Consider the following 10,267-nt stretch of genomic DNA (forward strand, 5'->3'; position numbering starts at 1 on the left):
TATTTATTTGATATCGGACAGGAAACGCGGAAGTATACATCGTGCTGGCTCTGCTGATAGGCGTGGTGACCGTGGTGGTAGGGTGCTGGCTCTCGGACAACTGCTGGTCGCCGGAGCCAGAGGATATCTTGGCGGGCGGGTGACCCGTCGCGGCGGGCGCGTGCACGCACGTGTAGCGCCCGCCCTCCGCGGCCGACAGGGAGAGTCCCTCGGGCGCGGGCTCGCTGTCCCCAGTACTGCCACCCCGCGCGCCGCCACCAGCGCGTGCCCCAGCTTTCTTCCACGCTGCACGCCACCTGTGCAGTGGCGCTTGCCTTCATCTCCCGTGTGACAGACGACAGCCACCACCCTTCTGACGGGAGATGCACTCCTGTCGGATACACGAAAAAGCTAATGGGAATCACATCCCTTTCGTTGGCAACGGCGGAGTGTGTGATAATTAATACGAAACAATATTAAATGGAGTGTTGTGCGAATTTAAAATCAAATGGAATTTTATATAGTGCGTTACCTATTTTGGTGAACTAAGAGCTTCGTAAATATTACTACATTTTGTGACTATGTGAAACGATGTATGTTTAATGCAATTCTATACGAGGTTGCGGTATTCTAACTTAACTCTGAGGATCTCATTGTGTCTATCACGTCGTAGGTCACGCTTCTAGCGGTCGCTCTGATTTTATTACTAGACATAAGTGGTGCAAATGCGTTTTTTCATGTACCACTTTACTGTTATTTCTAAAAGTATGTGCCTTGAAACGCTTTCCTCTATTTAACGTGTAGTATAGAGCGTGTTTTGAACCCTTTAGATAATCTTCCATCTTTCTGTCGTAATTATTAATCCCGTATAATAAGTGCCATACACATCATAACCGTGCCTTTACCGTTCTATAGACTTTGAGAGGGACGTAATTTACAATAGATTTTAAAATAACCCTTTGCGTTAACTTCATGTCTTCTTTATTATTTATGTTATGTCCATCTTTCTGTATTATATTCCATGATATAATTATAGAGGAAAGTGCTAGGACCAGTCTTTAAAAAAAACGTCAATTGGTTATACTAAAAATTTGAATATTAGAGTTACAACATTTAAAAACAACGACACATTAAAAGAAAAATGATCAATTTAAGAATCACTGTACAATTTTGATGATTTTTAAGATACCTACGTAAGACCTAATTATATTTAGTATATACTGATTTGTGATGTCATTTACAAAACCAAAATACTCTGCTTTGTTAGTCTAAACGCAAACGATATAAGAATAGACCCATGAATTTTCTGCTCTTTTTTTCTTGAGAAATCTTATCATTTTAAAGACAGCGTTTCCTTAACAAAAGACACAATACTTATAAATCCACTTAGCGATGGTTTGCATACATTGTTAAAGAATACAACATGTTATTGTACACAATACCTCGTTGAAAGAAACCCGCAGTTTGTAACTTAAGCACACTCGACTTGAGCATGGAGCATTTGAAATAGCATAATTTTTCTAAATATTTTTACTGCATAAATTAAATAACCTTATTCAAGTATTCGAAGTTTCTTATTAAAATAATATTAATGTGAACATAACACAATGTTCAGAAATAGCAGTACAATAATTTAGTAAAGCAATAGATAGATAAACTCTTATTATCGGAATAAATAATCAATACATAAATCATAAAATCTTTATAATTATGCAACAATAAAAATAAGGTCAATGCAGTGTAGTTTGTTTTAATTAAGAATTAGCTACCATCAACAATCCTTCTTTAAATTTCTGCTGTATATCAAGAGAATGATAACGAACAAACTGACAATCCGAAACCGCTCTACTGACATTAATTAATTAATTACAGATTTTTAGAGCGAGACTTGATTCCGGCCCTCGCCAATACCGGTCTTCCCAGTAGCAACGGACAAATGCAGTAGTGGCTCAGTGGTGAGGACCTCGGACTTAAAAATCAACAAGTCGGGATTCGAGACCAGGCGAGCGTGCAGGAAATAAATTGATTTTTCAATTTATCTGCGCATGTACATAACATCACCACTGCTCAAAACGGTGAAGGAAAACATCGTGAGGAAACCGGCATGTCTGAGAATTTAAAGTTCGACGACATGTGACATCTGCCAACCCGCACTTGGCCAGCGTGGTGGATTATGGCCTGAATCTTCATAGGAGGCATGTGTCCCAGCAGTGGGAACATATATAGGCTGATGATGATGATATCAAGAGAAAAATGATAGTTATTTATCTTGGTTTTTGGTATTCAGCTTTTGTATAATGTTATGGGAGGAATGACAGCAATTATTTTTACTACCAGATGTTTTTTTTTTATACATGTGCGCGTAAACAGAAAATATTAATCAAATAGGATACGAAATTTGATGTCTAAATTTTTAATAAGTGCATATAAAACAAGATCCGCTTTAATTGATATTATTCACACCTTTATAGATATTATTCACACCTTTTTTCATTTTATTTTTTTATAATTAATAAGTGCTAATAATTTCATGTGTGCTAAACTTATACAAATTTTATAGAGATAAGAACATTGCAACATTTATTCAGTTGATGCGATGGAGTCTGAATCATTCGTTTTTGTAAGGGAAATAAAGGTACAGAAAGGAGGCTCTTTCACGTTTTGACGTATAAAATAACTAATAGATACTACATATCTGCATGGATAGAGCATTAAAAAAACCGAAGATTTCAAAGACCGTTGAAAATCATATAATAATTTAGCTTTTGTTCTGTTGGTATAGGCGTCTTATATATTTTTGTTCATGAAATGCAAATTTCATTAAACCCCCACAGTATACGATAAGGCATGAGTAACCGTGTTGATCGCTTTTTATTTGTGATAAAATGGGCCGACATACGGTGCCCAAATAGTTTCAATTGATTAACGAACCAGTGTATAAAATACGGTTGCAAAGTATACAATTACATCGTTAATTTTTAAACAGCGTGAATAAAACTAGTTTGTCGTCATGTTTAGCGTAAATAATCGAGACTACTTTTATAAAGAACAGCAGGGACAGAGCAGGACAGCTAGTCTGCTCGGTCCCTGTTACACCTATCTATGGGATATTATAATAGCATAAGAAAAGAGGAAAAATAGATAAAACAAGTAGAAAGTTGTTTTTCAATATTTTTTAATCTCAATCAATTCAGAATTAAGTTTTTTTAAACACACATAAACAAAGTCAACATTTGTACATACGAAATTGAATAGACAGTTTACAAGTAAGTACAATTCCACAAATTATGAATAACGGTTACACCTAATCGAAAGTGTTAAAAGTAGAGATATAAAGTTTACTTTTATACCAATGCTTATTAATAAGATAAGAGTTTAATTTTAATTCAGCAACAACTTATTATATGATACCCTGAACTGGTTACAATAGATTACCATTTTTGCATTTATTATATTACTATACCTTTCTTCAACACATGCATTTCTTCACGCTAATTTTCTAGTACAATTATAATGTATGGAACTAATTAAGCACACTTATATTATTCACAATATAATGCATACTGAAATTAATTTTAATTTCGATTTGTTTTCTTCGAGAGTTGGTACGATGAATGAGCGACCGAATGCACAATAGTTGTGTAAAATAGCGTAGATTCGCAAATCATCCCATAATTCGCTAAAAAAGAGAGATTATCTTCTTATCAGATAGAAGGTAGTGTTCACCCCTGTATATAGGCTAGTAAAACTACATATACATTTCACGTCGAGTTGTGTCACAATCGTAATAGAATATTTGCAATAGTATGTAAGCGAACCGACTGAATAGTCAACGTTTTTAAGAAATTTAGAATAAGTTTTATAGACTGTAGACAATGACCTGCGGATTAGGGTTCTGCAATCAGAGTTAAAACGATTAAACATGTGCCTGTAAACCTACGTATGTATATATATTTTTTGATTTATTTGTAAATTTGAAAACAAACATCTTCGACTATCCGCAGATTTAACGATAGTCGATTATATCCAGTTCTAAAATGATTTAAATTAGTCGTTAGATAGAGGACTTTAAGTATTAAATCACAACGCACTGCAGGTCTTCATATTTCCTATGATTGACATGTTTAGTAATGTTCAATGTCCTCAAGCAAAACATCATTAATACGCTCCATTCTACCTGTCAACTAAAATTTAATACATTTTGTCATTTACATACATTAAAGTGTCCGGTTTATATCCTTTAAGTAACATGAGGGAAAACCATAACCTTATTTACTTTGTAATATAAAAGTGCACAGTATTTTTATTATTAACATTATTGTGTCTAGGATTAATTACTGTTATCGTATAAACATTTGTGATAAAATGTGTGTCAAAATTTTATTTGGTTGTTGTAAATATGTATGTGTGTTTTATTATCTACTGACGACTAACGAGTTGTAAGTCAGTATAATGGCGATTCGCTTGGCCGATATAGGAATTGAGAAATCTGTAAGCTCAATATACTTAGCAATTGCAATTATATGTTTAAAATGTAATTATTTGTCACGAGTAAGTAATAAATGTACTACATTTAAAATATGCTATTTTTATTTGTCCTAAAACTGAGTATAAGTAAACATTTATTTTCAGCGAAAGCTTTATCGCTAGAGTATTTAACGAAATCAATAAGCCGACCTAGTTGATAATTACGGTGCAAAATTGCAAATTTTAATTTCGCGTTTTACGTAGATTGTAAAAGTGCGATTTATACTTATGCTATTAAAAAAACGAAACCAAACTGTTGGGTAACCAGCCCAGCATGTAGGCCAATGTAGACTCAATAAATACTAAGAAATCTCAAGTCAATACCAACTGTTGTGTAAATGCCTACAATTCTTTCTCTCCTTTTATTTCTTATGTATTCCTTAAATTATTTATTCAAATCTCAATTCTGTTTTCTTAAAAAATGCACATTGTTAAGAGATTGTGTCGACACCCGTGTTGCATTGTTAATAAGATATACACAATTTAGTACAATGTGAGTTTATAAAAGTAGATGTATATATAGTATATAGTATCCGATATATAGTCTAAAGTAAGCTATATGAACATTTTTTTTTTTTGGAAATATAAATTTAATTTCCCAGTCCAATAAGACAATATTTATAAGATTAATTAACGCTTAATTTCAACATACATTGAAAACATTTTATCGGTTCTTAGTAAATTTTTTATACCTCCATGTATTCTGCTTTTAGTACCTACTGCAGATACTGTAGTACCACTGATTAGATAGATAGATTAAAAGTTTATTAAAAGAATACATTAAATACATGACAATTACAAAATAAGACAATTAAACAAATAAAAATTAACATACAGAGGAAAAAAACAGTACGGAGACAAATGTGCACTGTGATCTTAAAAAGGGTCTTGGCTCAGCATAAATGTCAGAGTCAATGGGACCCTGACTCTGATATTCTGCCAACACCACTTGAGAAGGAAGAAATAATTAAATTAATACCGTTATAATTGAGTGAGAAAAATAATACTAAATAGATGGAATAAAGTATACAAATAGGTGAAATAAATAATAATGATAATAATAAATGTTAGCTTTAAGGACTAATGTAGTGCAAAATTAAGGCGACTACGACATAGTCAAAACTGCAGACAATGAGGAAAGACTTAATTAAATTATGAAATAGATTTTTGAATATTAAGAAGGTGGGTTGGGTAAATGATTTTAAAAAGAAAGATTAGTATATTTAAAGATTAGTATTAGATTAGTATATTATAGTTATATCTATTTTTTAATATTTCTAGCATTCCTCTGAAATCATATAAAAACGATTAAATTTACCATTAAAGAACTAATTTCAAAATAATATTAAGAGAAGACCTACGTAATTAAAGTAATGAAATGAAATTCCTGTACTTTTATAACATTAATAACGCCTACATTATACAGCAGTTCTTCCCAGGCTAATAATTCCCCGTACACTAAAGACATCATTGAAAGTAATGAACTGCGCGTTGGCGTTTAACCAGTCTGTAGGAGTCCCATAGGGAGGTCGAGACTCGAGGTGCAGAATCACTTTTATAAAAGAGATACAATATTTGCAAAACTTAAAATTGAACTTTCAAGAGCATTAAATCTGATAAATAAAGAAACAAGACTTATTTTAACGATAATCTTAATCTTACATGCAACAATCTCTTATAACCACATGCTTTGTAGCCTAAAAATCAAGTTAGTGTGGTTATGTAAATAAAGGTAATTTATTTTTTTAATATTGTAAGAAATTTGAAGAGTTTCGGCCGCTATAAGGGCTAGGTGTCGGGCTACGCTTGCTACGCTGCTACGCAATTGTGTAGACGTTGTTAAAAGGGATAATTACGTTTACATAAAACTGCTACTGCACAAACCACCACACCACATCAAACAATTAGAATAACAACTTTGATCTTGGGAACTACGTGGACTAAAAACGTATTTTATACTGCCTTAAATTTATATACTACTAGCTGATCTGACGAACTTCATCATTCTATAGATTTATTTTTTGACACATTTTCCGTATTTTTCTTACCTTTTAAACCTTCCCTGGACTATTCAGAATTCATCAAAACCATGATTATAAAAATTAGACTAGACTTTCTCGATTTAAGCGAGACTAACGAACAACAATTGATTTTTGTATATTAACTACTACACTACAGTTTATAAAAACAGAAGATAAACGATATGGTTTAAGATATATGCTCATTTAATAATGTATTGAAAACAGAAATCTATAAAAAGCTATTCTAAAATACGGACAATTAATGAGATTTTTTATAAAATTATTATATAAAGCAAATTAACTAAGGTCTAATAGAAAAAAAGTCATTAGCGCATCAATTAATATCGATACCATAAGATAGAGTTTTTACAGGGACAATATAATTCTGGAACTCTATGATCTATGAGGATACGTATAAATTGTACAATTACTTATATTTTATGACAATAGTAATTTTCTTTACAACTATGTACCTTATGTTCTGATAAGCTTATTGTCCCTCCATTTTTTTATTATATTTTAATATACCAAATATTTTAATAAATTTTAGTAATAAGGTACAACAAGGAGTATTATGAAGAGCCCCGCCTTCATTATCGAGCAAAAGGTTATAGTGTCAAGGACGCTTGTTTTATTAACGTTTATAATTTTTTATATAAAACAGTTTTAAGATTGTTGTCATTACCAATATTTTTAATAAAATGATGGATCTTCATTTCGACTCAAATGCAGATAGATGTTTAAACGTTAATTTTTTTAGTTATTATTACTAAATTGTTATATAAGATGAAATTCTTATCACTTTATTTATTTATAATTATAATTAAAACGGTTTTACACCAATTACATAATTATTAACTATCAATTAATCAATGCAATTTATAAGTAATATATATGACACAATTACAATTAAACACATTATATAATTACAATTAATGTCATTCAGATACAAGTAACAATATAAAATAAATATTTATCGGGTATCTATATATATATATATATATATATATATATATATATATATATATATATATATATATATATATATAAGGTCATCACAACGCATTTCGCTATATTAAATTCCAGTTTAATACTGATACTCCACTCGTAAATGGCATCTATATCACGCTGTAGGCATAAATAGTCCCCCTCAGACCTAATTTCAAGGTACAACTTGAAATCATCAGCGTAAAGAAGACCCCTAACATTTGATACTACGGCAAGCAGATCATTTACTGAAACCCTGACTAACTCCGGAAAGCGTGTCGGCTTTGGACCAAATCTGTAAGGAGCCGAAGAGAAGACTCGGGGCAAAACCTATATTACAAGGATTTGCCAGCAAATCATTTCGTCACTTATTTGAATAAACGACAATAATATATACCAAACGAGCCGCTATGGAAATTTGTCGTTATCGCGTTAAGCGATCAATTCTATAAGTAAAATAAAAAAAAACATTGTAAAACCTTAATAAGACTCTAGCAGCAAAACCACTTTTTAAAAAAGAAAATCTGTAACTTTTTCTTACAGACCAGGAGCAGCTTTTGAACTTCTTCACAAAAGCAAAAAACATGACTAGATTGAAACCGCTTTACCGAGTTATATCTGAAGCTCAATATTATACTAAATAAAAGAAATCTTGAATGAGCGAGACTTTCAGAACATAGACTGCTTGAATGGAAAAATAGGCCGTGATGCGCTCTACAGTTATGGGTGACACAGAAATGCTTTCTCAATTAACAATTTGTTTATTTAAATCAACAAGAGCAATTGAAGATAACACAGAATATAACTGTGAAGACACTACAGTTAGGTAACAGAACAAGCTTTTTTGTAATTAATATTAATAATTATATCACTGATAGTTTATCGATTAAACGCTAGAGATACTTCTATTGCCACAAGTAATCAAGGGAACTGGACGAAATTATTAATTATTTACAGAATATTGTAACCATTTATACAACAAGAGGAAAATATTATATTCATAATATAACGTTGTGATATAAATTTTAAAATACTTATTATAATGTTCCATGGTATTAAATAAAAGTTAAATACTAACAACATAATATTTTAAATAGTTAATGAATGTGCATTTGAAGATGAAAAGAGATTTTATGACAATGTCAAAATAACCTGAACGTCACACTCAATTAAGGTACTGCAAAGAGAAAATTAAAACCATTGAAACAAACAGATCTAATTGTCAAGCTAATTTAATTAATACGGTCAAAAGAATGAACATTTTAAATCAGCGTTGAAATGTTAAAGGCAAAATTTTTATTGACTTGTAAATTTTTTAAAGTCTGAATGGGAACAATTACTACTTAAAGTTTTAGCTCGCCGACTCTCCTCCATTACGCGACATCTCATTAGAAGGGCACTGTCCCTCAACGTATAATGAATAGACTGTACTTGCACATGAAGCAATTATTATTAATGCTACTTCTGCTTAAGAATGCGTTCCCAGGAAATACTTTTATGAAAATCATAAACCTTTTCTCATATAGATTTATATGTATTTGCATTTTTCTCTACGTTATAGTTCTGAGATGCTTCTTAGACTAGAGACACTTGGAAATATAACTTGGGTTTTTATTAAAATAATTTATATTTTATCTATGCATAAAATATTCAATTCAATTCAATTTATTTCATACATACATACAAACATTTTTGACATTTTTAAAATTACAATTTATAGCAATTACAATTTAGTTTATATAAACGGTTTGTCTAACATATATTTTTAAAGTTTACATATATCAAGCCGATGTTTCCCTAGCTAGATTGCAGGGCAACCTGTATTTAGGAGAAACAGCTTGCTTTAGATTCACAATTTGAGCCATTTGACAGCATTATTATTAAAAATTATAATTGAATACAATAGAGAAGAAAAATAAATAAATATCTATATACTGAGTTGTCTATAAGTGGAGGAGTTTGAGTATGTACGTGTGTGAGTGCGTGTGTATGTGTGTGTATGTGTGTGTGTGTGTATAAAATATTACATATTGCTTTAATAGATAAAAATTAAAGAAGTTTTTTTTTTAATGATAGTAATGTTGAGTCAAAAAACCGTTGAGAGATCATGTGTAGGATCGACAGATTTACATATTCAGGGGTTGAACACCACCACCTTCGTGACTGAGAACTATTTGTAATTGAAATTTGAAGAATTTTAATCTATCTCAGGCGAACATGCTAATCAATAACCCAAAGAGGCAGTCAGACTTAAACACGAAATACATGTATGTACACACATTCATAGTACAAAGACAACTCGAATAGGAATGTTAATTAATATGCCAGTGTAGAGAATACATTTCTGAATATGATATTAATACAGATATTTCCTTGTATCATAAAATATTAAAAATATTGTAAAGTGATCGCTGAAATTATCAAACATTTGATATGGTATTTGCTGTTTTTATAATTATCTTTTCTTTGTGCTATAAAATTCATAGCAAAATACATGCTAAGGCATTTTTCCGATTTTAAGTCATTAGATTGGAAAATTTCACCGATTAGCGCTCAATTTAATACCTATCACGTTTGATTTTTTATATTTTTCAAATTATATGTGTATATAAATAGGTAAGGTTAAGGGCCATCTAATTTAAAGGTGCAATCTAGGTCAAGCTTGATATAAACTCAATGGCCCATATCTGACGGGACACACGGTTGTTCTTTTTATAGTATATGCCAGGTCGTATAGGTGTTACATTTACACT

This window comes from Zerene cesonia, chromosome 15 (assembly GCF_012273895.1).
Source record: "Zerene cesonia ecotype Mississippi chromosome 15, Zerene_cesonia_1.1, whole genome shotgun sequence".
NCBI classification, from domain to species: Eukaryota; Metazoa; Arthropoda; class Insecta; order Lepidoptera; family Pieridae; genus Zerene; species Zerene cesonia.